We start from the raw sequence: 13,033 nt of genomic DNA on the forward strand, positions 1-13,033 counted from the left end.
TACTAGATGAAAAGTGTGACAACTACTTGCCAATGATTCATTAAGAAACAAAGAAGTTCCTATTTTTCAGCTGTCACTTTTACAGGCTATTTCAAAAAATATATTTTTGCAAAAATAAATTTGCTTATACACTGGGAGAAAAAATTCAAAAACTAAAAAAAAATATGATACATTTACATCAAAGTAAAACAATGCACAAGCTCAAAACACATTCAAGCAGTACCAGAGATCAAAAGATTATTAGGGAGAGGTACACTTATCTACTCCAGGTATCACATTATAGTTTATCATATTTTATTATTACTATTTGATTACGGTAGCCACTTACAAGGTTAGGATCAGTTAGGATCATTCCCCACTTACCTATGCTGCATGTCTACCTTGAAATCCCTGATGCTCTCAAAAATTAGATGTATACTTACATTATTTTGCAATCCAGGTTATTTTTCCTTCAGCCACAGGTACTTATCCTAACCAGAAGGCCCTTGTACTGAGGATCTGCAGAACAGGATGAGGCAAGTGCTGCACTGCGCTGTGCGCACAGCTTTGCTGTCAGCCCTGTGCTGTGCACGTCCAGTGGCTGCAGCCTAAACTTGCCAGCTCCCTGCAACACAGGAGCCTCTAGGCGGCTCCCACTCAGTGCTGGCACCTGCACCACCTGCGTGTCCTTGGCTTTATTTAAAAGTGCAACAACCAGTTCTCATGTGAACCTCCTTTCTGTTTGACAATAGAAATGAGAACTACAACTGTTTGAGAAAATCCCGTCAGAGTTCAAAAGACCAAAACATCAGGTGAACTTTCCATGGGCAGGATACGCCCACCGTAGTGCACCCTGATTTGAGACCTGAAACCTGTTTGATACCACACAACTCAGGGTTCCCAGTATTGGGAAGGACATGAAATTACATATACAATCCTTTTTTTTCCTTTTCTTTTTTTTTTTTTTTTTTTTTCCAAATCTACCGTATTAGCATGGTATTTTAAGCAGTACTTTACAGAGTCTGAGTGCATTCATTTCTCGGACAATAACGAACCAGTACCACCTGATGCCAAACAACAGGTCACTAGATTGCTTTGAGGTAAAACCTCACGAAAGAGAGGTATGATGTCAGGAATGTTAAAATCCATGAGTTGAAGAGCAATGACTATCATTTATATAAGTAAATTAAAGTTGAGCCATGTGCATCTTGCAGGTGTAATTTCCCATGCCCAACATGTGTTACATGAGCTCTGCCAGCACAGAAATTGCAGATGTGGATTTCTGACTTGAAGTGACTGTGCAGAGGCTGTGGGGGGCTGATTTCACCATGATCTTCTGCGGATTAGCAGGACAGTCACCCCAGCTCCATTCTGTACTGCAGGAGCGGAGACCCAGAAAAAAAACTGTCAAACCAAAGCCAACCCCCTACCAAATTTTTACTAGCACCATCAACATTATTCTCTTTCTCCATAGCCCCCATCTTCATGTTTCTCCTTTGTCCTTTCTTTTGTCCACCAGGTTCTGCCACTCTATTCTTCTGTCTTCCAGGAATTCCAAATTAACTAATTAATTAAATTAATTCCAAATTCCTCCTGCCACAGTAGTCCTATTTTATTTTAACTTAGCGTGACTATAATTTCCCCAGCCTGCCTAGAGATATCACTTCTCACACTTTCACCAAATGCTGTTCAACTGTTTTCTCATTTTGACTAGTAACCTATATCATAACACCATCTCTAGTAGGTAACTGTTGCTGAAAAATAAGATGCTAAACTGTCAGTCAAAAAAACTAAGGCCTCCATACAATAACAATTGCATGGCATTTAATACTAAATACAAAAAGTGCCCATTTCCCTGCCAAACTAGCTTTGTCACCACAAGACCTACAAAAGCAAATGACAATTTTGTAGCAATTACATTAATAATTAAACAAAGTCCACATAAATATGAATCTGAAAGAAGCACCACTGAGCCTCTATCCAGGTGTAACTGCCCCCCTGCAATTTTGGGTAGGGGCTGTGCTGGTATTTCAGGCTTTTTTGGTCTGGTTCTCTGGATTCCACACCTCAGTGGTTGCAAACTGAAATATCTACAATAGTACTTACAACCATGTATTGCAATAATTATATTTGCATTATTTCCATGGAGGGAAAAAGATTGCAAAAAAGAATAGATCTCGTTAGTAGTGATTGCTACAATTTCCAGATATCAAAGACCCTGGAAGCTGCTTGTTTTGATTTGCTGCTGTAATGACTGGTACATACTACTAATTCAAACAAATCAAGATGACCATATGTAAGTATATATCACTTCTACAAAATAAGGAGATTTGAGTTAATGAGAGACTAAACTGGAATTTCAGTTCTTAAAGTGGATTTTTTTTTCAGGTTGTTAAGTCAATGCTTACTGCCTGCCAGTATTTTGGAAATAAAATTGAAGTCCCCAAAAGAACAAAAGGACATTATTTTACTGCAACACTAGAACCGATGAAAATTCAGTACTGATTTAGAGTGGCAGAGCTAACTCCGCACATTCGTCACAAAGCAGCCTTTGTGTCTGCACTATCTGCACAGAATAGCCTTTGATGTGCAGCTTTTTGTGTCTTCATACTGTAACTTCTGCAGAGTAATAAGTTGTATTAACTTCAGTGACTGGCTTTATGAGATAAAAATTGGAATGAAGAATATGGAACAACAATTAAGCAATGCTTAGCTACAGACAACTTGTTAGTTCAACATTCTTCTGCTATAGCTGTTAAAGCAGAGAAAAAAATTCTGATAGAAGTGCAGAACACAAGGTTGGTGGTCTGCTTATAAACTTGCTGCAAAATTGCAACATGGCATTCACTTATACAATATCTAAATAACTTCCAGAATAAATTTACTGTGTTTACAGATAGAAAACTTTTTTAAACTGTCAGTGTTGAAGCACTGATCAAGTTGTAATATTTTTGACCAGTATACAATGCTACTTCCTATGTATAACATCATTCCAATGGAGGTTCTTGAGAAGATATTTTAACTTAATTGGTGTATGGGGATCTTTGCTGTTTCCACTTTCCTTAGATACATCTATTATCTACAATACATGGCTAAATAAATTGTCTTGGAACTATAATAAAAGTTAGCCAGATTTCAAGTGGGCCAGTACAAGATTATAAGTGTGGCTCAACTGATGATCATCATCTATTGTAAACAACAATAGATTGGGCAATTCTACAGTTCTAGAAATATTAGTCAAGTTATGTTATATAATCACCTTCATTATACAATTCCAAGATGGAATGTAAGCAAAAGAAGGACAGAGCAGAACTCCAGACTGGTAAGGCAGAGCTGTGTCTAGCTCCTGGCCCTGCTAGTGACTGGCAGATGTCTTTAAGCGAGTCACTCAGCCATTTCTCAAGTCAATCTACCTACAACTGGAATTTTGCTATCTATCTGGTTTTTACAAAACCACTTGATAATAAATAGAATATTAGAAGGCTAGAAATTACCACAATACTCACAATGGAAATATACATTTCAGGTAACTGCTGTACTATTTCTAATGTGCATAAACCCAATAACATTACAGTTTTCCAACTGCGTACAAACTTCCAGTTCCCTCTGTATGCTTCCCATCCTGCAAGCATTTATATCCAGGCACTTAAGATGGGCCCCCAGGTGTGCTGCTTTCACAGAGGATGAGTGAGATCCTCCCCCATCATAAGGGCACCTCTTCACTGAGCCCAAGCCATCACTTCTCTTTAGATTATGGGAACCCTTCCCATGGGATGTATTCCCTCCTATCCCAGCCTCCTCTGGAAAGACTGAAGAGACACCCGGGCCCCTATGAACTTCACCCTCAGAAGTGAAGAGCCCTAAAACAGCAGTGATTTCCTGCTTGCCATATCTTTTCATCCAAAATACCTGCAGTATCTGCAGGTAACTCTTACAGAACTCATGCTTTGTTAACTTCCCTGCTGTTATTCTTGTTGGAGGGTGAGCCTGAGCATGTGCATGCACCACGAGCTGCTGAGCATCTTCTCTGCACCACTCTGCCTGCACAGGACCGGATGCTCAGTCGTTACTGCCAGCATGCTTCCCTCACAGCTTGCCAAGTGGGAGTGAAAGAGTGAGCAAGACAAAGAAAGTCAGTGCAGAGTCGGAAGGCTGCAGGCACTGACTGGAGTGCTAGGCAATTCCACAGATGTACCATGGAGCCAAAGCTTCTGCGGAAGACTGAGTTGGTTATGATCCTCACTATACCTGCAAGTAAATGTGGATGGCTTGCCAAGCCATGCCGTAAGTAAAAGACAAACACACAGTTAGAATTTGAGAGTTGCTGGCACCCCATCCTGTGCCATTCCTTTACCTCATATTGCACGCAGTGACTTCAGTTACAAAAGTCAAATTCATAAATTGTGATACAGTTCCATTAAGTTAAAATTCAAAGAGACACAGATATTTATGAATAAACCTTGAAAACACAATTCACATCTTCTGGTTCTAAAAGTCCAGAGGGATAATTTTCTGAAAAATTCCAGTACAGTCAAATCAACATACATTTGAAATGGATCTAGTAAAAACTTGTTGAAGGAGAAAGGGAGGGAGGGAGGGAGGAAAGTATATATATAGTTCTGGGCTAGATTCCCAGACTGTGTAATATTTGTAATTAAAAGACTGACAAAAGAACATGATTTTAAATAACATTGTTGCTGCAATTACATCAGAGTCAGTATTCACATATTATGCTGAGTCAGTTGCTCATAATCACGAAGCAAAATTTCATTAAGAATAAAACTTTTCATCCTTTCAGAAGATACCTGGCAATTCCTTGCCAGAAGTGGCACTGACTACACGCAACCTTAGGGACACACTTTCTGCTCAGTGATGACCTAACTGTTGGCAGGACACCATGAGCCAACTATTGTTTTTAGCTGTCAAGAAAAATAGTCTGCACAGTGTGAAATCTAAAAAGCACAACGAGACCCACAATTTATTCCAAGATCAAGTTCTTATCAAGGAGACGTGAGTCTGCAGCATTTTCTCTTCCTGCCTCTATTCAGTCAGTAGAGATTAAAAGCACTTCTCTCCAGAAAGAACAGTAATGACAACACTTAAAGCCAGGGTTTATTAACCAGGGACATCTCCAAAGAAAAGGTTGGCAAAAATCACCTGTTTTCTATGTAAAAGTGAACACTGTGCCAGCTCAGCTGGTAAGAAACAAACAAAACAAAACAAAAAAACTAAAAGGCATTAGAGGCCAATTTTTCCTCTTACTAACATCAACATAGCCTTGAAATAACTTCACTGACTTGGTTTAGTTAGGTCAGATTCAGAACAGTGCAAATGAAAGCAGAAGTTAAGCCAGTGTTTTACTTAGAAAACATTCCTGTTACCTGCACTCAACCAGATGTCTGCACTGTACCACTGCTCAAACACTGCGCTTGTTTCATATGTACACATTATTCACAGAGCACGTGAGTGAGGAGAGAAAACAAATACTGCATTTAAATGGTGTGGGGGAAGGTAAAGATTGTTTTAGATGGTTTCAAAATTATTATCTTTTAACTGTGTATTTAAATTCTTGTTCTTAATCAGCATCCTTGCTGAGCAAAATTTATATATTAAATATCTCAAAGTCCTATATATAAAGAAGTTCACACTAGAGAAGTATGTCCTACCCCTCTTGATTTTTTCTGAAGTCTTGAGACCAAATCTGTATACTTTCTGTAGGTTTTCTCCTATTTGTTTTGCACGTAAACTCTGGCAAAGAGAGAATAATCTTTATCAGTGTCTCAAGTTTATTAGGACAATACAACTGCTTCATTCTTACAAAATGAAGAACCAGTAACTGAGCTGAGGAAACAACCAAATAAACAGGGAACAGGAGAACTTCATCATCCAGTAGCATTTAGCAAAGCTGTACAAAGGAGAAGGGAAGCTTGGTGAAAAGCAGCCCAACTGCCTGGATAAATTCTAATATATAACTTTAGCCACTTAGGTTTGATATATGGAAACTGACAAACAAAATCAGGTATGTAATAAGGCATTTCCAGAGGAGATTTCATCTCAGAATTTTAAAGTTACCTTGCAGATGGCTAACTGCACAACAACATGCAGGAATAAAAAAACATCTAGCACCTATATTTTACAGAAGGGAAAATGGAGCAGACTGTAACATGGCATGGTAGTTGCAAGGCTGGAACAAGAATCCAGAAGTTCAAGATTAAATCACTAGACTGCAGATACGTTTTTTTTTTTTTTTTTTTTTGCATAGGAGGAGCTGAATTACAGTGACATCTGTGAAAAGCTTTAAAGGAACAACTCAATTGTGTAAATATTTGTTGGCTTGATGTTAATAATAATAATTTAAAAAAAAGCCCAGATATTACATCAGGTTTTCAAAATGTAAGGCGAGAACAAAAATTTTGCACCTTCAACTTTGTTTTTTATAATTATTAACTTTAGCTTGTAGTCTTCAGGACTGTTTCACAACTTAAAGTAAATCTGAGGATCAAGTTGAGGCAAAAATGGCTGTTGCTCATCTCTTTCTTTGCTCTGAAAACAACAAATAGCAAAAGAGAGACTAGATAAAATTTCACGATACCAGAGAAATAAGCTTAAGCTGAAGAGCAAATGCTTACATAAAAGATATGCTGAAATCTAGGATTTTGCTACTAAAAACAAAAACAAACAAACAAACAAACAAAAAACCACAAACAGCAAGAAATGGAACTAAGCCATACGAAAATAGACAGCTGCAGCACAAACAAAGGCCAAAGATCAAGGGTGGTTGGTACAGTTAAGAACACTAATTTGAAACACATCAGAGGTAAGTACCTTGCACAGTACACAACTTGAGGAACATACAAAAAGGAAACTGAAAAGAGCTACGTGAGAAAGTTTGAGAAGTGACAAACTTCAGCTTATTATCAAAACTGAGATGTTAATAAAGAGCAAAATAGCTCCACATTTTTAAAATAAAGTGGACAGGCTCTCCTTTTGCAACAGAAAAGCACAAAAAAGTTACGTTCCTGAAATGCACTGGAATACAAGATGAGTGAAATGCAGTAGAACTATAAATAAACACTGAAAAAATGCTTGTAGCTATTTTTCACTGTGTTAAGCTACGCAAACAAGGACCAAAAAAATAAAAGCAGAAAAGGTCCATAAAGCAAGCATGAAGTTATTCTGCAAAGCAACCCCCCGCTGGAAAACAATGCTGAAACCCAAACTGCACAAAGTCTCAAAGACCACTCCAATCTTATGACTAATTTCTAGGTTTTTACTATCAGTGGGAAAATACCACAGGGTGGTGATATTTTCGGCCTGCCTTTGATCCACTTGCTGTCTTGTGTCAAGGTATTGCTATCTCAGTTTCTCCTCATTTAAAATTAGCAGAATAGCACCTAGCTTAGTTCAATGAAATTGTCTAAGTGCCCGCACAATTGAACTTCAACTCCCTGAAACAGAGCATAAATGTGAAGAGGAGCTAAAAAGACAGCTTGTAAGAGAACTGAACTTCAGCTGGCCCTAGAAAAGCTAGTCCAAAGGGCACAGCCAGGTCCAGACGCCATCAAAGGTTGATCTGTTGTTGCTTAACGTACCACGTTTCCTCAGTTCATGAACTGTGAGCTGTTCTGTTTCTCATGCAGCAGCTCCATCTACTGTCAAAAACGAAAGGCGGACTTTGCACTGGGACTACGTTCACAGTGGAGGGGAAAAAAATACGGAAACTGACTTGAACAATTTTAAATATCTCTGGACAATTTCTGAACACATCCCCAGTCAGCCCTGCAAGAACACCAGCCAGCCTGTTACCTGCCTGTGTAAACCAACTAACCAAAATGAAATTACGAGAGGAGATAACACTCATACAAGCCTCAGAATTCTTTGCTCATACAGCTTCAGGACTAGTTTTCTCAAAGCTAACTCCTGCTCTTCACTACCTGCAATTATTAGTGCTCTGCTGTCCAAAGCTACTACCATGGTATCAAATCACACTGGTGAGGTGCTGACACTCTGTTGCCCTACAATAAATGTGCCCGGATACTCCTATACTACAGGATGTTCATGGCAATTTTTAGCTACATACAAGTGATTTATTTGAGCTGAACAAATATAAATTTAAGCTCATTATTTTGATGACTAATTCAGTTTTTAAAAACAAAAGTTCTGTTTCCTTTATGAAGCACAGAGCCTGAGTTGTTAATCTGAGGACACAAATAAACATTTCTTTACAAGAAGCACAAAGGAATTTGGTCCAGAATGGCACAGTTGTGGCAAGACCACACAGACCCAGAGCTCATAAATCCAATGAGACCTACTGTGACTCTTGCACAACTTTGATTCTTAGATGCATTTATTTTTGTGTTTTTCTCCACTCCTGTAGGTACTGATATCGATTATTACATGAAATACAAGACTCTCACAAAACCTGTATATCCTGTGCAACCCAGGAAGAGCAGACGTGCTGCCAGCCCTGCCTGCTCCAGCCGCAGCTTGCTCTCCTGAGCCACCCAGGAGCCCAGGAGCCCTGTGTCCCACTCTGAGCGCTGCAGCAGCAAACATGCTCCTGATCGTAACTACAGCTTTTAAGGAAAAATCTTGTTTTACAGAAATACTGGGTATTTTACTGTGAATTTAGACCAAATATAGTTCAGTCATTGCTTCCCTTAATGGATTTAGTGACAGACACTCACAGTATTTGAAACAATGATCCAGGTATACTGTGATGTTTTCATTCTCATTGAAAATACTGCCACATAATGGAATATTATTTCCCTAATTTATTTATATTTTTTGTTTTTTGTTCTTCCCATTTACAAGGTTTTTCAAAGACTCCAAAATATTCTCAGTAAAATATTCTCAGTCACTGATTTCCAGGCATTTCCCACATCTCACCGTATTTCTCTGTCACCTCATGACATCGTGTCTAGCAGAGACTTCAGGGACATATTTTCACTTGTTACCTTTCAGATTCCCACACAGTTGTTTGTTTTTTTTTGTCTCATGTGGCACTGGAGAGCTACAAAATGCTGCAGTGTATAGGGTGCACAGTAAACATACCCATGTTTTTCCCAAATACTTTAATTCAAATACTATTGTTTTAAGAAAATGTGTTGAGATTGTTTCTAAAAACCTACAATGTTGGAAATCACCCACGTTAAAATAACTTCCTGTGTGAAGTGTATTTAAACGAATATAAGGTTTGGAACTGACCCAGTGTAGCTTACATATCCTTGATATGGAAAGGATTTTTTTGGATCTGATTTTTTTGGATCTGAAATTGAATTTTCACTTTTAGTCCAGAAGTGGAGTGATGTTAAAAGCACATCAAATAATTAGAATATGAGAAATGCTTGTATTTGTTGACGCAGAATCAGACCTAACCTAATTCGTCAATGTTTCATGTTCATGTGTGTACCAAGACCCAGTCCTAACAAGATTTATTTACACAACTTTATTCGAGGATGTTTGGAGAAACAGTTCCACAACATAAGGAACCTGTGGAACAGGATTCCCTTATGTTTCCTCTAATACAAGGGTTAATATTGAAACCGCCCAAGTGTGATGACAATAAATATTTTATGTACAGTACTGATGAAAAAAAAAAAAAAAGCAACAATCCATTTCTCAGAAGAGGTAGGCTGCCGAGCACCTCACAGCAAGCTGTAGCCACCCCCCCTCCCCCCTCCCGGCCGTGCGCGCAGGCTGCCTCGGGACTTGTTTACACAGCAGCTAATAAGGCTAAGCCTATCGATACTAGTTTAAAAAAAATGGAGAAATGATACAAAGCGCATTATTAACGAGTGAAAAGGAAGGCACCCGGCACCAAGGCCACTTACAGTCAGAGCAGGGCCGCGCAGACTCTATGGGCGGCGTGCGGAGACTCCAACAGGTGGCTCCGTGGCGCAATGGATAGCGCATTGGACTTCTAGAGGGTGAAGGGATTCAAAGGTTCCGGGTTCGAGTCCCGGCGGAGTCGCATGTGCTCTTTTATTCTTTATTCCCCTTCCTCTTTCCGTGTGGCTGCGACCTTTCCGCCCCTGCCTTCTGTCCCTTCCCTCACGGCCGCTGCAACCGAGCCGACCAACCTGGCGCTTCCCGGCGGCCGGCTACCCGTCAGCGAGTCCCTGCGGGGCCGCCTGACCGAGCGGGGGCGGCGGGCAGCGACAACGACCACGGCCCGCGTCGCGGGCGGCCGCCAGGCCGTCGCCTGGACTCGAACCGCGGCTATGAGAGAGCGGCAGCGGGGCCGCGCCGAGCCGAACACGGACGCCCCCACGACGGGACGCTCGAGTCCCCTCCTCCGTCAGGCAGTGACCGAGCCCTGAGGCGCGCGGGGCGCCAACGGCCGCGCACGAGGCGAAACAACGGCCGCCTGTGGCCGCCCGCCCGTGCCTCACGCAAGGAGCGGTTTTTTAAAAAATGTGTGGAAAGAAAGGTCCTGAGCAAAGTCCGGCAATAGCAACGACCTTGGCACTTGTATCTGACCAACTGAGTCATGCTGTTAGGTTTCTAGAACCGTCTCTGGAAAACGGTCTTAGCTGGAAATAAGGCTACTTCTCTCCTTCAGTGATGGCCTGACACAGATCTAGTCAAAATCATTTTCAAGCAACAAAACGCCCACAAAATGCAGCAGATGAAACAAGCATTTAATGCTTGAATTAATACCATCTTTTCTTCCTAACCTACGCATACCAATAAAAAGAAGACAAAGAGCCACTTTAATAAGACCTATCAAAACAAATTAAAAATTTGGGTGGTAAAATAATAATAATAATTAAAAAGCAGCAGCAATAAGCAAACCTTGATGCTATTCATGACTGAAATAAATTCATGATTTATTCACAACTTAATAAATTCACGATGTAATTCATGAATTGTATTTAATTTCTTAAAATAAAAAAATTGCTTTTAAATCCTGCACAGGTGACTACAGCCTCTCTTTCAAATCATAATAATGTTTATTTAAAAACAAGGTAAATCCCCATAACTGAAAATGAACCACGCTGTTAGTAACATCAACTATGACTGTTTGACAGCAGAGAAGCCCATTCAGGAATGCTATCTAGCTATAAAATATGTACAGCCCTTTACAAAAACATCCAGTTTTCCCAGAATTCAACGTTAAATAGCCAACACTAACCTCTCTTACATGAATCCCATAAAAGCAACTAAGTCAAGCGACAGATAAAATCTTCCACATCCCATCACTTCCAGCAATGCATTCATTTCCAACTACTACTCCCCTAAGTTTTGTATTTCAGGATAGTGCCACAGAGTTTGCCTAGACCCCAGTGAAAAAAATAGAAGGCCAAGGCTTTCACATGTACGTATTTGCATGTTGCAAGCAACATTTACACAACCATACCTGAGAAGTGCGTAAGTTAATTAAGAGAGAGACATGCCTGATGGCGAAGCGGTGAATTCCCTGGCGCAAGCACACAGGCAGCAGCAGCAGGGACGGCTCTCCCAGCGCGCAGGCACAAGCCCCAGCGGGGAAGTACAGGGGGACAACTCCACAAAACGTGTGTGTGAAGAGGGGCTTGAAGAAAACGTTGCGAAGACAATACACGCATAGTCTTTCAGAACGCATTAAGAGAATCAGAAGGAAAAGAATCAAGAATTATAGCAAACAATATAAACTGGACAGATCATTAGGCAGCTTCAATTTTAAAGGGACTGTTGATTGCAGAGAGATTAAAAGTGCCCAAGGTACGGAAATGGAAGCATAAGCAAAGGAAAACGAGAAGTATTTTACTTCTGCACCTAAATTAACCATAACTACTGGTGGTACTGCCCCAGGACCACCCAGCCACCCTTAGCTAGGTTTCTGTTGCTCTTTAATCTCAGGGAAATTTGTCAGTAATTGTTTATATCATCACAGGCAGAATTAATGTAACACAAGCATTTCTGACAGCACAATTACAAGAAAATACTTGCAATTTATAGGCAAATAGTTTCTCAAATTATGCTGGTGTTTTAACAATTTTTTTTTGGACAAATTTGAGTATTTCCAGAGAAATCCGATCATCTGGTAAGTTTATGGAGTCATGTGGTGCATTTTGTTTTCACCTGCTCTCCCCAGCAACTTAAAATTTGTCACTTTTAATCAAATTCAATTGATTAAATTGAAATTAATGAGTACTCCAAAGTATTATGTTCCTATGCTTTTATGAAAATAGGTCATTGCAAAACAATATGCCAACCGGTGCCTTCACTGGAAAAGGCTGAATGAAGCATAAGGTGAGGCAGTAGTTGACCGGCACGCTGTCAAATGTGAGGTGCAGGTCCTGCCCTGCAGCCCTGCTCACACTGTCTAATGTGTCCCCGTCTCGCTCCCACAGTAGAACACAAGCACTTGCTGGACACAGCATGTGGCAAAACAGAAGACATTAGAACATCTGAAAGAAGGGCAAAGATAAAGAACATAAAACAAATCCCACACTAGCAATGTTGTATATAAATTAGCTTGTTTTAAGATTTGCAACAAGCTATTGAGCAGCCTGAACAACCGGCATGGCGCTGTTGCTTGCTGCCTAAAACCAGAACTTGCTCTTCTCTCTTAGGGCCCCTCAGGGTAGCACATCGCTTTTGTGGAGTTCAGCTAGAATGTCCCAAGATGCAACAGAATAACGATTACTCTGGTGGCTTGTTTTCTTTCCTCAGTGTTCACTATTCATTTTCTGTGCTTCCAATTCTCATCCAGAGAACAAGACACCATAGTTGCTTTTACTGGCTTTTTATCATTTACAGGTTCAAGATTTTAGCTTACATACAACTGTATGAGAATAACATCTGCATGGTAGCAGGGACTTGGGGGCTAGTGATTCTACGTCTACGTTTCATACTTCCCAGAAAATTCACTTTACTTTGTGCACCATTTATCTCCAGGCAACCAGCACTTTTTAAGGAATCTATGTCCCTGTCTGTGCTTGGTAATGAATATTTATGGTTAACTTCAAGAGAATATAAAAAATCCAAAGGGTCATGCGAAATTTTCTTTCATATTTCAGTTGGTGATCAATAAATACCATGATTCTCATTTCATTTTAGCTACCTC

At 40.1% G+C, this 13,033-nt stretch overlaps 1 protein-coding gene across 2 annotated transcripts in view; it reads right to left on the reverse strand.

Moving 5' to 3' along the window:
- BCAR3 (BCAR3 adaptor protein, NSP family member) overlaps nt 1-10,777 on the reverse strand; it is a 97,331-nt gene extending 86,554 nt beyond the window's left edge. Inside the window, exon 1 of one of the 2 annotated variants that reach the window (XM_083847460.1) lies at nt 9,813-10,777. The gene's annotated coding sequence lies outside the window, so the exon portion shown is untranslated. Of the gene's footprint in view, nt 1-422; nt 9,681-9,812 lie in introns of those variants that run through there. The other variant, XM_083847459.1, reaches the window with a different exon arrangement.
- Nucleotides 10,778-13,033: the final 2,256 nt, after the last annotated feature.

This window comes from Anser anser, assembly GCF_964211835.1.
Source record: "Anser anser genome assembly, chromosome: 8".
NCBI classification, from domain to species: Eukaryota; Metazoa; Chordata; class Aves; order Anseriformes; family Anatidae; genus Anser; species Anser anser.